Genomic DNA, 20,999 nt, shown 5'->3' with positions numbered 1-20,999 from the left:
GGATGCGGCACAGGTAAGTCCGTACTGGGTTTGGTTCTCGTGGGCTCACACAGGCCTCTGACACCGCTCCAGCAAGATCTACGCTTCCCAGGACCACCAGGTACTGTCAAGCCACACCAAACTCAAACTCAGGCTTCAGGACCAAAAGGTGGGTATGCGACCAGATCTTAAAACTCAAGCTCTTGCTAGTCTGGGAATAAAACCACCAAATTGGTAGTCGGTAGCATCAGGCTGATCTTCCTTCAGTCTCTTTAGAATGAAAAAAACCACCCCACTACAGAAAAATGAAAGGTTGTGAGCAATGCTTCCTGCGGCACAGAGGAGATCTGGTCTAAGCGCCATGCGGTGTTGGTGCAGGGAGCCTGCTTGGGCTAAAAACGTTCGTATCTGATGTGGGCTGGCAGGACAGCACGGCTCCCCCAGTAGTACACACAGCCAGTGAGACAGAAATACCCACTTCTGCGTCATTTAGGTGTCTACACCCAAATACATAGGTCAGTCTCCACCTGATTAGTACGAGCACTTTCCACAGCACTTGATCGATAACGCCAGGGCTTTTTCCCCTCAGCCACGTCCCATTTTGTGCTACCACGCAGAGGCAGTTCAGCTACGAGCTGCAAACTAAACTTCCTCTTGCTCAAGATTAAAAAGTTGTAGGACTGACCTTGTAGGTACCTCAGTCTCACCTTTCAGAGGGGTCCACAGTACAGCACCGAGGTTCAGCACAAAGCACTATGCTAAATTTTTCTTTGAAAAATACGGTCAGAGATGCTACTCATCCTTGTGCACCTTCCTGTTGCTTAGTCTCTTACCTGGGAAGTGGCAGACTTATATTCTGCTTTCTCCTCCCATCCCCACAGCCTAGCAGTGTGCTGTAATTTTGATACTACACATTTATGAGCTGAGGGGTGACCTCTCACCCCTCTTTCTGAATCATGCCGCTGCTCACAAAGACATAAAAGATTCAGAATGAGAGAATACGCCAAAGCAGCTTGACCCTTACCCTACAGAGAAAAGGAGTTCTCTGGGCATTTGGGAGTCTAGGTTTCGATTTCTTTTTAATCCTCTTTCTGCATTTTATCTAAGCTGTATAAGCAGACCTCAAGTCAGGACAGCTACACTTCTAGCATTTAATACTGCCACACTTTTTTCTTCCCACTTACTTTGCTGGCAATTCTTAGACATTTAACTCTTCTTCTACAGGCATCTTCCGTATTATTTTCAGTTTGTAATTCCAGTGTTGGCAATTTCAGGGCTTTTTGGATTTCATGTCACAGGCTTGCACATGAACAGTGTGCACAAAGGAAGTCTGAAGCCGTAGGAGCTGGTAGAACGGATGAATTCTGACCCTGGCACAAAAAGGATGACTTGAGGGGCATGTGAGGCAGTACAGAATTGCTCTCCTGACTTACTCTGGTAGCTACAACAGATGGATCACATAATCCAATCCAAACAGCAAGCAAGTTTATTGGTAATAAGAAAAAAGGACACGATGACCTCTAGGTAAAAATCCTAGGAACAGCAAGCACACATAAACATCAACCTGAGCAACTTTAATTCTGCGCCAGAGCTTGAACTGAAGAGAACAGTAAAGACAAACACCCAAGATAGATTTAATTCAGACCGTAATTCACTGCATACACATGCCAAATTGTGGTATAAACCTCATGCCTTTTAACACTCCTCATTGTAAGGCCTATTCTTATCTTGGTGATGAATGCAGGTTTTTAGAAAGATTTGGGATCCTTTTGCAATTTTGGTGCTGCCTTCTCTAGCAGAGACGAAGCTGGAAGTACTTCAGGTTACTAGGTGGGATGGAGTATGTCCTAGTACTGATCTACAAACGCAGGGCGTCTCATGATGGGGCTTTGTTGATGAACTATTGTACAGCTACAGACAAGCACATTATTGTTACCTGCCTCTTCCCGAAACAAAGGTGTTTTAACCTTAGATTTGTTTGCAAAGTGCAGTTCCTCAAAGAAGAGGCAATACCAGCATAAACTCAGTTTTCTTGGTAGGAAGGCACAGAGCTCTTCAGTTAGCATATACCTTATATAATAGACTAAAAATTTCCCTTTTCCTCCTTCTGACTAACAAATCCTTGAGGAGCTCAGTTCCCCAGCACTCAGAAAACTGATAGGGTAGCATGGGCCATAAATATTCATCTTCTGCCCAAAACAAGGGAGCATGTCAGAAGTAACGAGTATTAGGAGGAGGATTGGGGGGGGGGGGGGGGGTGTCCTTTATTTTGAGTGCTCTTAGTTTATACCGCTAGATGGCACGTTTGAAACTCTTGGCATCTCGGTGAAATCACAGCAGAGTCTTTGCTCTGCATCACACCATGTTTATCCTGCTAGCCTCGCCTGGGATGGAAAAGTACAGGTAAAACAGTATCTCAAGAGCCAAAGAACCGAGATACGAGGACAACGGCATGTAGAAATGTGCCCGCGCAGGAAGGCAACGCCAGTCAGCGACCTGGGAGCAGGACTGCAGGGTGTCCTTTGCTCCAGCATTTCGAACTGTGATCCTGGCGTGGCTTTGGTAACTATCACTTCATGTCTTGGGAGAGCTGCTGTTGGAGAGGGAGCAGAGACAACAGGAAAATGGGAAAGGAGGCTGAGAGTTGAACCTTCGGAGGCACAATGCCGCCTTTAACCACAAGCTGAGCAATGCTCTTGCTCTCTGCAGATCCCCGAGAGCTCAACAGACACAAAAAGCATTCACAACCTCTTCAACACATCACTGGCATGAAATGACAGGAGAGAGAGCATTCAGGGCACAACCAAACGACAGGGGAAGATTTAGCCAACCCCCAGCATCATGTTTTGCCATGGCAAGATCTAGCTTTTCCAAGAGGGTCAACCACTTCGCGTCCCACAGACCCAAGCCCTCCACGGCAGATAAGCAAACACGCAGCAGCCCACGACCCATTGAGTCACCTTCACGGGCACGTCACCTCTTGTGCTGGACGCATTTCGGAGTGTACCTAGCTGTGCCCCAGTGTACTGGCCTTGGCAGGGGTGCCAGCGTTTGGCAGCACCACTTCCTTTAGGCTTCTTGCTTGTTCTCGCTGCCAGTTCCTTAATTTAACTCAACCCACTTCAACAGTGCATCAGCACAAGCACGTATCCGCCCCAACTAACATTCCCTCAAAAAAGAACAAGTCGGTTCAACACCAATGTAACGATCGCGGGCGCTCAGAGACAGTACTTGTCATGGCATCGCACCTCACATTCCCTGTGTGTGCAATTTCAATAGACGAGGATTAACAATTTACTATGAGTGCTTCAACACCTGACTCAGTCCTTGGACCTGGCACTCATGTCAATGGAAAAATAACTGTCAATTTAAACTGGAGGAGGAAAGAAATTTTGTTGATAGACCCCAAGGGCAATGGCAAAGAGTGCTTCTTGTCCGGATGGAAGAAAAATACTATCTTCCCCCTTCCAAGAAAGAACAGCTCAGCACCAGCACTGTGGCAGAAAAATACGTGTTTTCCTTCCCTTATGTAGGACTTAGTTCTGTAAAGATGCCCTGAACTAAATGGCAGAGAGACACTGAACTGCCCTCACCACCATCAGCTTCACTGAAGGACCAAAACACGCTCCTGAGGCAGTATGGGAAAGCTAGCGTCCATCCTAGATTGCTCTTTGGGAATTCTGCGCTTTCCTGCTCCATCAGTCTGGCACTATTTGTGTTTTTACATACTCATGTTTACATAGTATCAACCTGCTGGGCAAATATTCCTCCAAATGCACCAGAGTACATTTCTGTGTTGATGTCTACAGACTCTGCCAACTAAGAGTCTGTAGACATCAACACACGGCAGTAGTATCCTGCAGAAATATTCCAGCAAGGCCTCTACTTGCAATGTACAAACAACTCAAGAGAAACTAATTTCAAACATAATGATGCAATAACCTCACTTGAATCTTTTCAGTCCCCTTGGGCCCGCGCTTTGGATGCAGCTCCTACTCCTACGAGGACATGCCAATGCACAGATGCCAGCAGTTTGGGGGCACTACGGCAATTACTGCAGTTTGAGCTCCGTATTCGGAGCTACGGAAAGGAACGGCTGTAGGCTGTCCCAAAATGCAGGTTTCCACTGGATGACGCTGAACCTCTTCCAAATATGTACCTACCATGTATTTTGACTGTTTTTAAATGAGTACCACAAGTACTCCGACAGACGGAATTTGTTTCTCAGCGTAATTACAAACTCCGCTGCAAAATCTGGTGGGGGAAAAAATGGCAGATATCTATAAATTAAAATCCTTGGAATTCTGTTCCAGAGCCAATTCTGTTCTCCTAAGCCAATGAAACCCCCAATACACTGTGTCCCCACTGGAAGAGAGGGGGAGACTTGACAAGTGGGATTCATCTCGCTGCCTTGTGCATACCTGCAGAGTTGATGTCTGAATCCGAGTTAGTCACAGGGAACCCCTTTCCAGTCAGCGCAAAGAAACTGTCACTTGCTTGACATGATTCATCTGACTTAGTCCAGACAGTTACTTGGGATGTTTTCCCTCACAGAAGGAAAGCTGGGAACTTCACAGCCCTGTCAGATGAGTAACGGTGGTATCAATTCTCAAACGCTGCTCTAAGCTACTGCAAAAAGCGACATGGAAAATGGGAGCTTTTTGATAATGACTTACTGCGCCGACTGTTCTAAGTGGAAAAGCACAAGTAAGAGTGTTGCCTTTTAAAGTTTTTGTTCAAGAACTCTCTTGTTCAAATTTGCAAATAGAATTTTGCAGCACAGGCCTAGTACATGAGAAGTGGACGAAGAATTTGGGCCAACGTGCGAAGAGAAAGTAATTGATCCATTTTGACTCTTAAATAATTTGAAAGCAAACCCAGTAACATAAAGAGCAGAAAGTGGATTTCATCATGCAACATCCTTCTACTTTAATAAAAGGATGTTTATGAGGAAGGAAGAATAACCTTATGGTTAAGGGCAAGACGTTCAAAGTGCACTACCAGCTCTGGATTGTATTTCCCACTTACGTTAACCAGTAAGTCTCCACCTCAATGCCACACACATCGTGTTTACTGCCTCAGATCTACATTTCTGGAGAAGACACGGTCATGGAAGGACATCTCTTCGGGAAGACGACGAAACGGGCGCTGCTGAAGCAGCTTCTCTAGAGCACAGCATCAAGGGCTAAGCTCTCCTTGTACGGAAAAGCTGACTGCAAAGAGGATGGATCCCAAGGACAATTACAGGAATGTGGCTATTAATGAGTAGAGTTGAAACTCATGACGTTGCTCTGGCCCCCGCAGCACTGCTTCATTTGATGTATCTTATCTGGGAACTCCCTGGCCAGCCAGCCTTGTTCTCAGCGTAAGAAGAATTAGCAGCAAGCATGTCCTTAACCTCATCGCCCTTGCTGATCTCCTCCTCGGCAGAAAACCGCATGTATATAAACAGCTTTCTGAAGAAACTGGAGAGACCAGAAAGCATCATTTCTGCAGAAATAACGTGAACTCTTAACACTTCAGCGTGCGTCCTGGGGCCGTGGTAGGGGCCTGGCTCTGCCCAGCTGCAATCTGTCTGAGCTGGACCTCTGCCCGCAAATAGAGGCGATCCTGTAATACAGCACTGCTCCCCACGCTAAGACTAACCTCAGAGGCATCACGGTAACTTCCAACACAGCAGAGGGCTTTTTATTTCAGAGCTCTATGCTGCTGATGCAGAATCAGACCTTGAAAATGGGAAAGTAATTCATACAGCTTTTAGTTCTCTTTTAATTATTTATCTGCCATCTACATAAACAGACCCACTCCACTCTCACCAATACTTGTAACTTGTAAATTACTACATTACCGTAAATTAGCAGCTGCTTCTGCAAAACCGGCAGTATACGATTGGCTGCCAGGAAAAGTCAACATCCTTGGTCAAAGAGCATCTAACAACTAACATACTTCACTTAGCTGCCACCAGTGATGTCACCAAGAGCAAAGTACAACAACAGAACTGACAGACAGGCGGGACGGAGCTTTTCTCAACTACTGTCCGAGCGACAATCAAACAAACCCCTCATTGTTTATCTGCCTGTGGAAGTGGATGGCACACCAACAGCTACCTACGTGTTTCTCAACACATACTGGGAGATGCTCGGGCAAATTTATCACTGGAAGAGAAGAGCATATCCAACAGACTGCAAGCTGAATCATGTAAATTTGGGTAAAGAGAATCCCATTAAAGAAGGAAAATTAACGTTAAGTGTATCAGATGAAAGATTTCATTTCTAAAGCCAGCGCCCGAACAAAAATTCAAGCTACTTCGAAGATATTCAGGTCATTCAGACAATTATTTTAAAATGGCAGAGAAAGACAGCCTGATGATCCATGTATGGAAATAGGAGCCAGAAGCTCTGAATCATTCATAACAACACTTAGCAGTTATATCATCTGCAGATCTCAAAGCTGCTCCGCAAAATGGGTATGAATGGCTGGCACCCAACTGTGGCTCCTCTGCAGTTGGTTGGCATCACACCGCTGCACCAGGAGGCCTGGAGAGCACGAGGGTACTTTCCAAACAGCAGTCAGTAATTACAGCTTTTGTCCCTGTTTATCCACCTACCTACCTGCAATTCTAATTTCGCATTTCCCATGGCTGATAGCTACGGCTATATCCAGTCTCCCACCGCACAAACGCAGGAGAAAGTGAAGTTCTCATTCGACTCTGTGACATCTCTGGCAAATCTCCTTTTTTAGAGTCAAAGCTGCTTGAGAGCTTTTATTCCTATCTCCAACAGCCACATGGACTTGGTGGACTCCTCAGCACCTGTTGTATCTGAGAGTGATCTTTCATGCTACCCCTGTATTTAGAAGTGACCCAGGGCTCAGCTGAACCCATCTTTCACATCCCTATGTCCCTGTGCTGTTTCTTCCTCGGGCACATTTATACTGAAGCCTTCAGATTTACTTTGCAAGAAAAGGAGGCTAATGCACAGAGAAAGTAAGTGGTGTGCTGAAATAACAAAATGACTCTCAAAGGTAACAGCAGGCTCCGCATCGCCAGAGAGCTGGCTTTCCACCTCATCCACTCAATGCCGCTACACCCAGTTTGAACATTTATTTTGAGGTTGCAGATGCTTCGTATAAACTGTCTGTGCCCCAACACCCCTCTGCGTAATGGCAACAGCTGTTTCACAGGGCAGAAGTGGGGGTCTGAAGGGATATTTGCCTTTTAATTGCAAACACCTTTTTAACAACGCTGCATTGCTATTATCCATCACTATTTCTGCAGCTACCTGTTACAGCTGCATGGTTAGAAATATAAGCAGTTCTAACTATGGAGCAGGTACCTGTTTCCACATCGCTTCAACAACGGTCCCTTCAGCCAGCCCCATTCTTGCTGTACCCATGTGCCAAAAAACAAGGGTATCAGCTGTTGTGATCAACTGCCCACGAAGGATCAGAAGTACTGCACGCTGACGGCTTAAGTAAATGTAAATCCCACTGTCCTGCAGATGAAATTCCATGATAGGACACACTTCCCTGAACTAGACATCTGGCACAGAGATATAATTAAAAGGAAAAAGAGGAAAGAAGAAAAAAAAAAGGGGGAGGGGGAGCAACCCAAGAAAAAAGCCACTACCAAAACGCTATGTGTTTCTGTCAGCTCTGAAAGTCTCAGACACCAGAAGTTTCAGTCCCTTGTGCACTGTTCATCCCTCCATCAGTTTTGTTACGTATTACGTACTTCAATCAACACCTGAGAACGTATTCTAATGAAGCCTTGATTCACAGCCCATTTTTACTAGCTACCACGACAATCGGTGTAAGATTAAAACCATATATTCTCTCAGCTGCATCCTTTTACCTCTATTTGACCCCACAACCAAGTCATAACACAGTCTTTCTACTCCAGCAATGGGATGACGGAATGGGAAGCAAAATTCCTCTGCAGGTTGAGCCTGCATTAGGAGGGACAAAGATTTTATTAAAATTGGAAAATGACTGAGATTGCACAGGAAAACACGGACTAAACCCATCAGGATAAATATATTCTATCTTGTAAATATCTGCTTTTGGGATCAGGATCCTCGTTTTTATATAAAGCTTTGTATCTCACCTCATGGGAGTTTCCTGTAACGTTGTCTTGTAAATATACGTGTTTGAGATACTTCTCCCAGTAATGCAAACATCATATAATGAAGCTACAATAACTTCAAAGGAAGAGGCTGCTCAGGGCAAAGCTGAAAAACATTTATTGTCATCCAGACAAATTTTTATGAACTTGCTCAAGCAGAATGATTTTTAATATCACCTTCTCCAGGCGTGCCTTCAAAGAAAAGCGAAGCTGCTTCCCCTTGACACTAAGCTGCAGAGAAAACCATTTCCTGGTCGAGCCCAGCTTGTGCCAAGATACTGCCGTAGTGCCAAGTAGTGCCGAGAACTGCAACTCACAGCAAGGACCAATTTTAACAAGCACAACTTCCTGCTTTTCAAAGGGCTTATCTGAATTCCTCTTTTTCCACATTTGCTGGATATTTCTAAGATCTGTCATATATTTCTTTCCTTCAATAAGTGTACCCATGTCCCTCCACTGGCCTTAGCTGATACTCAGGAATTATCTCCTGTCCTCCTTAGCTCCATTAGTTATACAAAAAATTCCGTCTCAAGCTTCCTTCTCAAATCCATCATTTAGATTCACCAATAATGGTCCTCGGTCTTCACTGGGAATGCTCAGACTTTTTGAAGTCAGTCCACTATGTCTAACCATGGAGTCAGGAAATCAGTTTTTTAAAAGGCACATAAAATTTGGATAGCTATTTCACTGTTCTTCTTTCAGTTCATAAAGGAAGTTAAAAAATAAATGTTACAAAAAATTAAGCTCCCAATGGACAACATCTTAATTTCATGTGGATTACTCACATGCCTAAAATGGTTTGCTACATAAGGACGTACCAAGAGATCTCTAATGCTTCCAGCAATTCCAGTGCAGTCCAGCTGAGTCCAGCATAAAACACATCTCTGCTGAAATGGGAGAACTCGCGTGTCCTCCTGCCATTCACGCTCCTGCACCAACTCAGGCACTCAGTTTGCTCCATCCAACTGGATGAATCCTGCCCCCAGCACAAGGTCCAAGCCTGGGTTAAGGACAAAGATGGGGCGATCCCCTTCAGTGTCAGTGTGGACTTAGGCCTCATTAAGGGGACTGTGAAGATAAAGCCTAAGCAACCAGAAAACAGGAAGGTTATGAAGGGAACAGAGAAATAGAGATGTGACCAGATGAGCTACAGTCTGTCCGGAAGAGGGCAGTGACAGAAAGCAAGCTTGTCCTACAACCACCAGCCCACAGTAAAACATGCAACCTTGCCTAGACAGAGTACTCTGCATCACCATCGTATTAAAAGGTTAGAAGAAGAAAAAAGGCAACTAAAACCACGTGGAAGTATAATTTTTTCCAACACCGTTCATTAATGATACCTACTGATGTTGAAAACAGATTGGCAGAACACAAATTGGTCATTCAAACTGCAGCAGTCTCAGACCATCAGGCTCCCTGAACTCCAGTGAACTGACTCTTGAGCTGTAACCAGAGTTTTAGCAAGGGCTCACAGTACTGACATAACTTACAAGTTAGTTTAAGGTGTATTTGTTAAGTGATGAAAATCAATACAGGGATGATCAGGTAAAAGAAGTCCATTACTGGTGTGCCTGATCTTCCCTTTACGTTCTTTGTCTCCATCACCCAAACACACACACCTGCTTTTGGAAAGCATTTATTACTTTTAATGACAAGTGTGACTGAACAATTTTCATAGCATTGACTGGTGGCCTTTATCCTGCCAGGTGTTTTTTCACTACAATGACTAAATCACAACTATTTTTAAAATTTTATTTCCAGCAATGTTACCAGGTACATGCCAGAGACAGCTGATCCTACTCCGAATAGGAGGTCAGACTAGAGTCCTCCTGAGGTCCCTTCCAATCTAAATTATTCTATGATCCCATGATGCAAGTATCATGTTATAAAATCCATGCAGGCTTGTTCATGTTTTTTGGGTTTCATGGGAAAAAAAAAAAATACATCTCTGCTGCCAAAAGGTACAGAATTGGGTGGCAGCAAAGAAGGACCCAGCAACTTTCATTCATACTGGTAATGCTTCAAACTTGTCTATACTTCTCTGAAATTATTTTCATCTTGGGATCTGGAAATTCCCTACGTCCCACTTGTTCCATTTCATAATACCATTTATGCTCACATGTATATAAGCAAATTCACTCTGGCACAGTCAGTGATACCTTATTTACTTCCCCGTGAATCCCTCTTTGAAAAGAGTAAGGATATGGAGCAACCAGATGAGTACTGCTAAAGAAAGGTCACCCAAAAAAGGCAGCATGTTCTTTATTTACTATCCACATTTGAGCATTTAAGTATGAGGGAAAATTTGACTACGTACTTCCTCCCAACTGCACTGCTCTTAATAAGTCATTATATTCCCCAGAGTTACAGTGCAGACTTTTGGTCAGCCCTAGTTCTGTTTTCACCAAACTTCAATTTAGCCTCTAGTTCAGCCTCCTCCAGCCCACACACTTACGTATATACTTACACGTACAATGTACAAGTTAACGTTAACTTTAACAAGTTAACTCAATGAATCTGCTTCATGTCTCCTAAAGCTGTCAATCCTTTGAAAACTAGTCCTCTTTCGCACCCTTAACTCCACATGAAAGGAGACAGATCTTAAACTCTTCGGTTACATTTTTCCAACTGAGCCCTGGGATTTCATTCCCGCTACTGTGAGCAGGTCGGCTACCTCGTCCACAACTCTCCACCAGTCCTTTGGTTTGTGTCAGCTGTTCTCCATGGCAAGTCAAACTTAAGGTTACAGAAGGTCTCTCCCAGTGCAAGTGTTCAAGAACGAAGATTCAGGACTTAGAAGGTATGCAAATGAAAGAGGAGAAGATCAATTAGCATTACACCATAATTTTGGGGACAAAGGTACTGCACTCTGCAAGGAAGGACAGAATTTCACTCTGGAAGGAGTAACAGTAAAATGCATTTTGTGTAATCTCTTTCCCTTGCAGAGTCAGAGTAATCCAGATTACTCTGCAGCTGTGACAGAGGATTTGAGAAGTATTCTGCATGAGAAGCTTCCAGCTGGGTTCAGGTACGATCTTCAGATTTAAAATCAGGCAGTAGATTCAAACTCACCCAAACCACAGAAGTCAGAAATACACAGGTAACTAAAAGATTATACAAATTTCCTGTACTAAAAACCCACTGAATGCTCTTTTCATCGTAAAAAAGGATTAGCAGCGTATAAACAATTTATATAAGGAGACTTTAACGATTTTATTGCGATGTGCTATTTAGCATTTGCAGAGGATCCGATTATAAAACTTTTACTTAGTTTTCCATGAGTCACCCTCTGAATAACATGTTTTGATTTACCTAACAGCAAGAACTCTTGGTAGGAGACTATTTTACTAAATGTGGTCATCCAGGCCTATCATCACATTGCTGTTGGATGTAAATTCTGTACAGAAAAAGGAAATTTTGCTCAGTGAACATTAACCAATTGTTCAATCTCGCCTAGCTCTGAAGAAGTAACACAGTGACTTAGATTTTGGCTGCAATTATATTAAAGGCTTGTCTCTCAAAACAATCTGGCAACGTTTGGATGGCAAATGATACTGAATACACGGCTTAATGCTATCTCAAAAGAAAAGCCAGTCAAACTTCTGGACCATGAAGCAGGAGTAAGGATCTCTAACACAATACAACACAGTCAACTCTCAAATATGTCTGATAACAGGAAGCTGGGGTAACCTAGTTAATGAAAAACCGTCAATAACAATACCACTCTTTGCAAAGCCAGCTCCTGGCATCTTTGGGTGGTTTTATTAGCTTGGCCACGGCACCGCAGAAAGGCGCAGATCCAGCCTGGGTCCCAAAGCAACATGGCCGTGTTCCTCTAACACAGCACTTCAGCCTCGAGGGCTTGTGCAGAACAGTTTATGTGTCTTTGCACAGTGCTTTACAGAGTCTCCAAGATCAGCGTTGTTTAGTCCAGACTCAGCACCACTGTTCTGGTATTTGGCCACAGTAAAGACACCACCCCAACAGTCTGCTTACGGATGTCACAGACCTGACTACACACCAAACTGCTTTAGCTCAAACAGCAGTGAACTCCTGTTGGCGTCCTGGGGGCTGGGGTTATTCTTGCTGTATCGGCTTCAGATCTTCATGGGAACAGTGGTGTTCCAAGGCTAGGATCATCTCAGGAAGAAATAATTCTTCCAACAAGCATGAAATTGGCCATTCAAAGAAGTGGGGAGGGAAAAAAAAAAAAAGAAGAAAAAGCAGATGCTGATAGAGAAGAAAGAAGCCACTTTCATCCTCACGAGAGCAATGCACTCCAAGGACTGCAGGTCCTAGCACACAGTGCTACGCGAGTACAAAGTACATAACCGCACGTATGCCAGACAAAGAGCAGCAGCCCTAGAACAATCAAAGCGGTCAATGCCCATTCTCCTGAAGACACAATACAGGTAAAATTTCCACCAATTTCATTTTTTTCCATGACTAGCTCTGTTCCAAACACCAATAACCTGCGTAACATGAGACTGCTCAGAGCAGCAAAGCCCAAGCTGTTGACAAAGGTGGAATATACAACAATATACCGATACTCTAAAGAAATACGTACACAGGTGGAAAGTCAGTAAACAAAACAAAAATAAAATGCAGATGGTATGTAGCTAAAGCAAACTCTATGGTTCACTGCATACCTAGCAGGCCAAGAAGGAAGGGAAATTCCTTCTCAGGGTTTACGTGAACAATGAGTTTCCCTGAAAACTCCAGGAGGCCGTTCCCAGCTCCTCTGCTGGCACCGTTAATAGGAAAAGCAAATGCTGGAAAGGTTGTTTCAGTTCATTACTGACCTCAGTAAAAATCTCAGTACCGGTGAACTCCAGTGTAGATCAATGTGACCTCTTGCCTCAGAGTGGTATTGTTGTTACAGCATGTACAGCACGCAATGCTGCTTTTTAAAAGAAAATACAGCTGTCAATATGCCACCATTCTCAAATTGATGTTCCAGCCGTCATACAAGTCTGATCAAACCAAGTTCAACATGTTGCTGCTCAATCCCACGCTTAGGGTACCAGCCAAACTCTCCTTAATTTTAATACAAAGCATGGAAAAGACAAAGACACAATGTGTAAGTGTGCAACCGCAGGTGAGGGGTAAACTCCTGAAAGCAGCAACCCACATATTATACATAAAAATCAGCAAGTGCTGTAGCCACCCCTATCAGAGCGGTGAACAAAATATACATTTTGGGATATGTCTGTCACCCCATTTGTTAGCAAGCTTTTGACAACTGGGCACGCAAATACAAATGAATATGCCTCTGAAATACTTCATTAAAATATGCTCAAAAATCCATCAAGAAACTCTTTAAAAATCTTCTAAAAGCAGTGACACAGAGCACCATAACATCTAATGGCTATTTAAAAAAAAACCTGTGGCTCTTCTGCTGCATTGTTTCTATTGCATTAAAATGTCAGTAATGGTTAAAATGTGAAAAATAGGAAAGTCTCACCAATTCAAACCAAACCGCAAACCACTTTGTAAGATCATGGAATTCTACAAGTTAACAGACAAATGAACAAACATGCACACCAATAAAACTGCACAAGAAGAAACATGCCAGCTTCTATTTATTTTCATTTGCTGTGTTCTGCAGTTTAGGAAAAAAGGGCTGGAGCAGTTGAGTTTTGTTAAAGCTGGAGGTAAATTTTGGAAGTTTTCATTAAAGAATTAAAAATAATTTTCTTTCTCAAAATGGCTTCGATTCAAAGCAGGGATGTGAATGGAAAAAGTTACAAAAGTGTTTCAGAACCTGAAAATAGGGAAGACTGTAAAAAACATGAAGTCATCTATGGATAATGCTCTCCAAATATAAATTCCTATGCTCAGTCTTTTGGTAATACTTTGATGTGTGCTGTGGTTAAAGAGAGAGTTGAAAGAAAGGACAAAAAAGAGGTAGGTTCTTTAGTTGCATGTACATGCAACTCATTACTGCAAAATTTTAGTTCAGATATACAAGCCAGTCTAAAAGACTGGCACAAATTTTTACTGAAGTTTCCATCTCATGTTTTCATAGGGGTTTAGAATCACTAAAGAATTTCTGATTCTGTGAACAATTCCAAATCCTAACCTCATTCTACTGACAGCAGGCACACAAAGTATGTACCAGGCATGACCTAGCAAGCCAGGGAGAAAGACCGGAGTAGAAAACTGTCTGCTCTTCTCACGTCCACTTTTTTGGCATACATGAGGTCAATCTTTCCTCCCTTCACCACTTGGAAATTGATGGTCAAAATACAAATATTTGAAAAACAATTCACTGACTTATCACTTACAAAACCAACTGAAATAGGGTGCGAAGAGACAATATGACCTTGTTCACCTACAATACACTGAATCTCTACTTAGTCAGCTTCCTACATCTAGTAAATGTATGTTAGCACATTTATAACTTGAAAAGAGAGGCTGAAATCCAACTTTTAAATAGATGAGTTATTTGTTAAGTCCAGAGAAATACTCTCACGAAAAAAAAAAACTATACATGCAGTTAATCATTGAACACAAGGGCCACGACAGCAAATCCATTTGTGAGATTTTTCATCTTGGGTTGGTGACTGAAGGTGTCAGCGTCCTGCTGACACCGGACAACTGGTTGTTCATTTAACTGAATTTTCTGAATTAATGAAACAGCAGAAATGCCAGAATATACAGCAATGTATTACTGCACCATTTTAATTAAACAAATCTTATTTAGCTGATGTTAATGACTATCCTGCATGTAAACTCTTCCTGTTCTTCAACTATCCTAGTTTTAAGCTCTAATCGGCTTGGAACTCAACAGAAGTAATCGGAGTATTGGCATGAGCCGCTACAGGAATAGAGTTTAACCATTAATTGTAACTAATCCTGTATTGTTTATCGAATCTTTATGGTCACTTGGAAGAGTTCCTAGCTGTAGCAATTCTCAATTCTTACAGAATATGTTTAATAAAACAGAATATGTTTAATACAACAGTGGTGATGAAGAAATTAAATTTCATTCACATAATGTGTAGAAAGTAGAAAGAAGTAGGTATTATTATTCCTGATTTTCCAGATGGGAAACGGCAGCACAGAATGCAATGACATGCCCAAGATCACAGGCAGAGAACTGTAATTTTGACTTAAAGATTCTGATGTAAGTTTTCCCTGCTCAATACAGTTGACTGCTGTTCTTGAAAATACTCAGGACTGACAAACACAGCTTTCACTGAACACTTCAGAAAAAGCTACATTTTCAGCGGCAAACTGAGCTATGTTTCAACGATAAAAATGCAAAAACATTAGAAACCATACTTACATGTATTATTAAGCATCTAGTAATATTTTTCAAAACCAGGACACATAACCAGAGGGTCATTCTTTCCTGGTATCTCTTTAAAACTTGTTACCTTGCCCTTTCCCATAAAGCCACCGCTTCCTCTTGCTCCTTGCAAACACACACAGCCTGTTTGTAGGTGCTGTGCAAGCAAGACGACTGAAGACTTGCTAGGATTAACGCTCTGGGAACATTTCACATGAGGAATACAGAAATACACCCAAGAAGAGATTTCTGGAAGAGTTCCAGAAGTAGCTATCTAAGGTAATATTACCAAAATCTAAAGGATTTCCGTTTGTCCTTCCTTCCTCACCCCATGCAAAAACCTTGCAAAAGCGTTAAGGAATATAAAATTACTTTGCGATATTTAAGAGGCATTCTTAACACTGCTGCTTCAGCCACCAGCCAAACAAAACTTTTCTTTTGCCATTAACATACCACTCGTCTCATAACTGTAACAACCTGCACTTGCAGCCAGGGACCAGTAACATTCTTCGTGCGTTGCGAGAACGATCCTCTCAGAATTAAATGCTGCCAGTCCTGCATCTTCAGTTTGCAGCAAATTAACAACAAAAGTATCAGGAAGTCCTACACTTCTGAAATGACTTACTAAAAATACCTTATCCCGCCAGAGAAAAAGGCAACAAGAACTTGCTCATCAGTTCAGAGTAACGTACTTTCCCCAACACAAAAAGTGCTGGCGATACCAACAGTCCAGAGAGATGTTCATCTTGATATGTGCAGATGATTAAAACAAAAACCCACTATAGACTAAATTTTGGCTGCAAATATGCTGATGTCTGCTGGAAGCAGCTTTGCAACCTCCTGTGGAGAGAGTTGTGATTTTCACCTGTGTAACCTGGATCTGAATCTAAAGCTTCATTCCCCTACTCAAAAAAAAAAAAAAAAAAGTTACTGGAAAAGGAGCTTGCCGGGATCGATAGAAACATGCCCATCAGGCAGCTGTATACACACTTAAAGTAGTTAAAATAATAATTATGATAAAAATATAAACACCTTTTCTGAAAAAATTAAAGCTCTATTAAAAGGAAAGAGCAACACAAAGAATTACCTCCGTTCCTGCTGAAAGATACGTAGTCAGAACAAGACAAACTGCATGCTTCGAGCCGTTAATAAAAAGAAGAGCAAGCGAATGAATAGCTTTCGGATGAATCCAAATAGTTTTTGTTTCTCTGCTGCAGTTTCACCACTCCCACAGGGTAATTTCTATGTTCACTTTATAACGAAAGCAAAGTACAGGTCAGAATAAGAAAGGGAGGAGACCAAAAAAACTCCACTACATTAGTCAAAGTTTGTCATTCTTGCTATCTTGTTTTCAAATGGGGGAAACACGGCTGGTGTGACAAAAGGGGATTTAGAGGGGGTGTTCTGCTTATGCTTAATAAACCAGAAGCTCGGTTCATCTGCATTTTATATGATCTGATTGGTAAAAGCAGGAAGCAAGAAAACCTTTCGAGTGCATGATTTATGGAAAGATGATCACATGACTAAAAAGCACAGAACAAGAAGGGCCGAATTCAGCTTTCATTTACATCGATGTAGGTCTCTTGTAACTGTTGCCTTTGACAGATTTATTCTGTTCAAACCAGAGTAAAATATTTGGTCTCTGTAAAGACATAAAGCCGTTTTTAAATTAGAATTTAGCCTCTGCTTTTCAAATACAGCAATCGTTTCAGGTCTGGTCAATGCAGAATTTCTGTACTGGACAAGAACCACATGACCTTTTTTCAAATACATTTCTACCACCTCTTCTCTAATCACTCTGTCTCCAAACAGTCCAGCTACCCACTGCTGACCTACACACTCTTGTGCATTTACACACTCCTATGAATGTTTTAAAATCTATTGTAAATACTTAAAAAGCAGGACAGTCCGCAAGTGCATTGGAAACTCTCTCTTGCATTTCATAAAGGAAGTTAATGAAAGCGTACACTCACTTTATTATTTGGGGAACAAAATACAAGGATGTAATATCCAGCAAGCTATGGAAATTTTTGTTCAAATGAGAATGAGAAACGGTAACACTCTGGTTTTTGCTCTGTTGCCAGCAATTAAGTCTACATTTCCATTAAAAGCTGGTAGATTAGATGAGCTACAGGCCATTTTTTTTTCTTTGTCTCTCATGCATAGACTTTTATACTAAGAGGGAAAAGTGTGAGAGGTGAAAGATAAACTAAAGAGGAATGTTTGTTAGGATGCTACCTGAGTGCTAAGGAAAAATGGAGAGCAACCAAGGGGTAAGAAACTAAGAGCAAACATTATGGAAGATAGTGAAACCGAACTATCCTAGCAGAGGCGGCGTTTTTTTCAGTCATGGCCTCAAAGCACTACTGTCCCTTGAGCAGCTCGCTCAGATGGCAAAAGGTTAAAAGCGCTGAGGAAAACCTGAATCATCTGACCTAAAAATGGAAAAGAGGAGAAAAAACAACTTTGTGGTACAAGCTCACTTTTAGTATGATGCCCTCTTTTAAATACTGAAGGACTTTACTCCTTTTTGACGAACGCTTGGTAAAACAAATACATTATGTGTGCAGACAGTAGAACCATAATGGCAATTCATTTTATTAGGCTAGAGACAGAAACCGCATCTGTATTTCACATACTGTAGCAGCAAACTATGAATCAACTGCAGGAATTTTATACCTGGGTTTTTGTAATACTATCAAGTGTTTCAACGGAATGTAACTTTATTGCTATGTTTAAAAATGACACGCAGATACAGTTACTACACTAGCATCTAATAAACAAGTAATAAAATGTTAAAAAGCCAATTATCGCAGAATTCTCTGTGTGTCTGAACAGTAAGGCATAGTGTGAAGAGAACACGGGGCATGCTTCATGTAAATAGCTGAGCAATAACCTATGTAGTTGAAAACACAGCCGGTGGTCCTTAAAGTGTTTTTTGATAGTCTTTAAATACCAGATCCTCAGGTATTTTCTTGTACTTCTCAACTGTCAGATCTGTCTCTAGCATCTGTGGCAGCAACCCCAAGAAAAGATTCAAAACAAGATAAAAATAACTTAAAAAAAAAAAAGAGTAACTGTTTATCATACTGTCCAGGAAGTGGTTCTGTTTGAGAAATCCCAAATAAAAGTGAGTGCTGATCTATAAATCTGTCTTCACTGGAGTAACTCAAGCATCCTTAACCATATGCAGTGAATAGGATATAGCATTCATGTATACAAAACACCTTCTGGGAGACTCTGCATCCATACAACAGCAACTAGATTACTGGTGAGTTAGCTGCTATCAGGATTAGGTTTATCTTACTCAACTACAGGTGCCAAAAAAAGTACAGGCTTACTTTAAACTATGTTTTTGAACAGCTGTCAAAAAGAGGCAACTGCCGATAGTGAATCTTGTTAAATTCCTTAGGAATAAAAATTTACATGAACATCAGAGAGAGAAACAGCTTTGCAGGTCAGCACGACAGTAAAGCAGACTTCTGAATTCCCTTAGGCAAAAGCTACTTTCTCCAACTGGAATGCAGAATTTCCCAAAAAGAGATCTCAACATGAAAAAAATCTCAAACCTGTTGCTCTCAGTTTCTTGCTAATTAACTCAGAAGTTACTGGCAGATTGGAGGTGAAGAAGGGTAATGGAGTCACATACTCAGATGGAATTCAAGTGAGGAACTAGACAGAAAAGGAGTAAAGAGAGTACGGAGTAAAAACTTAAGGAGTAACATCAGAGAAGCCGCTCTGAAGAACAGAAGTTGTATGCAGAGATGCTGTCTCCCTGAGCAACATGGCTGCAGATAAAGAGCACGACCGGTCTCTGTGCAACGTGGTGTCTTACCAGCAGCAGCCAGGAACACTCGCTGGAGATGCACTGAGCTGTGCATCTCTCGGGGTCATCCCTGAGGATCCTGGTAGAACATGGGACAAACAGCAGTGCTCGTACACAGGGTAACCAATCATTTCATTCTGCACAAATACACTAATATTGGTGTTTTGTTTGGGTTTGGTTTTTTTTTTTGATCAGCACCTTTCAAGCACTGTATATTTCATAAAACTTTGGCAGAAAGTAAACTAAAAAAAAAAACCCACAAACAAGTGACATGACTGCTGCTGGACTCCTGAATCCCAGTCTTCTACAGTCATCTTCTTATAAATCAAAATCTTTTAGAAAAGATAATAAAGATCTGAATGACCTAAAACCAATACATTTCTAAAAACATGACATTCTTCATTCAGAGTGAAGACAACTCAGAGCTGTTTTGAGTTATGGGAAGAATTAAAAGCAGCCAGAGACCTACAATGGATGGTGCGTATCAGTCAGCAGTGAGGGAACCATGCATCTGATGCTGCCAACTCATCTTAGTACCACAAGTAAAAGCAAAGATGTTCTTTGAACTGCTGCAGCATTTGAATTCCATCATTCATTTCCTGAGGGTCCCCACCAAAAATTGCGGAAGAAAAGCAAATATAAAAAATTCTTTCTACGTTGATTACACACAGGAATAGGAAAAACGAATGCATGCCTGTCTACTAGTTCATTCAAGACATACGCCAGACAGGAGGTATTAGTCACTCTTCTGAGCACAATATTAGGATGTTGACTGCAGCCAGTCAAAGACTGACGCTTGAGAATGGAGCCATCAAATTTGTTTCCTGGTCAAAATCCACAATCAAGAGAGAGACTTCTCAGAGGGAAGGTTAAACATGGGAACAGAGGAGAAGAAACCGAGACCTGGAGGGTGACTGTGCCTCAAAGTTTAATTGCCATGTAATTCCTCCAGAGGAAAGGGAGTGTTTCTGCATGACACAGCCAGCAAAACATGCAAGACTCACATCCTGGTAAAGGGTTGCAGCTCCAGCACATTTGACCTCGGAGGATAGCTTTATGTATAGCAACACTGGCCAGATGAAGGTAAAGGGAAGAAATGCAAAGCCAAGGGAAAGGGATTTATTTCCAGGAAGGTATTAGGAGGATACTGCCCTTCTTGTGGCACAGGGCTTATGGCCGGATTCCCAACATGCATCTCAAAGGATGAGCTGAGTAGGCCTTTGTCACAGTATTTTGGAAGTCCACGGACAACCCTCATCTTCATTTAAGTGGTGCTGTCAGGCTGAAGACCACAGTTTAGCACTATCACCAAAGATAAGCACACTTATGTTAACTATCTCTCAGGCCCTGGCAAACCCTCACAAGAGCGGTGAATTAAAGATAATCTTTCCATACCTTCCACGCTGCAGGAGGACTACCTGCTGTTTCTGGGGACTGAGGTATACCTGAACTGCTGTTCCTTCTACGCTTCCCCATCATGTCTGTCCACCCTGTCCCCCTTCCCACTCAGAGGGAATACTACAAACTACATGAGTTTAATAAGCCATTTCTATGCACAATACTGTTTTAATTATACATCCATTACAGTGTCTTCAAATGAATCTGAGGATAGATTTGACTCACTTTGCAAAATCTGACTCATGCTTCTTGGGTATGGAAAAAACAGGTTGCAGAGTTGACTCCTGTAGGCTGTAAACTCTTGAATCTCACTGTAGTTTTATTTAAGCAACAGTCATGTTACCAGACCTCTAGCTCCCTATGCATCTTGAGCACTGGAG

At 42.0% G+C, this 20,999-nt stretch overlaps 1 protein-coding gene across 14 annotated transcripts in view; it reads right to left on the bottom strand.

The window, feature by feature from the left end:
- The window catches only part of LOC142079164 (endonuclease domain-containing 1 protein-like), a 176,940-nt gene that overhangs the window by 82,900 nt on the left and 73,041 nt on the right, over nucleotides 1-20,999 (bottom strand). Inside the window, exon 4 of one of the 14 annotated variants that reach the window (XR_012672564.1) lies at nucleotides 3,815-10,893. The exons of 12 other annotated variants lie outside the window; for them this stretch is intronic. The gene's annotated coding sequence lies outside the window, so the exon portion shown is untranslated. Of the gene's footprint in view, nucleotides 1-3,814; nucleotides 10,894-15,051; nucleotides 20,994-20,999 lie in introns of those variants that run through there. One more of the 14 variants, XR_012672565.1, reaches the window with a different exon arrangement.

The sequence above is a fragment of the Calonectris borealis genome, chromosome 1 (assembly GCF_964195595.1).
Source record: "Calonectris borealis chromosome 1, bCalBor7.hap1.2, whole genome shotgun sequence".
Taxonomy (NCBI): Eukaryota; Metazoa; Chordata; class Aves; order Procellariiformes; family Procellariidae; genus Calonectris; species Calonectris borealis.
Note: the sequence above shows the minus strand (reverse complement) of the source record. Positions and strands in the feature narration are given on the sequence as shown.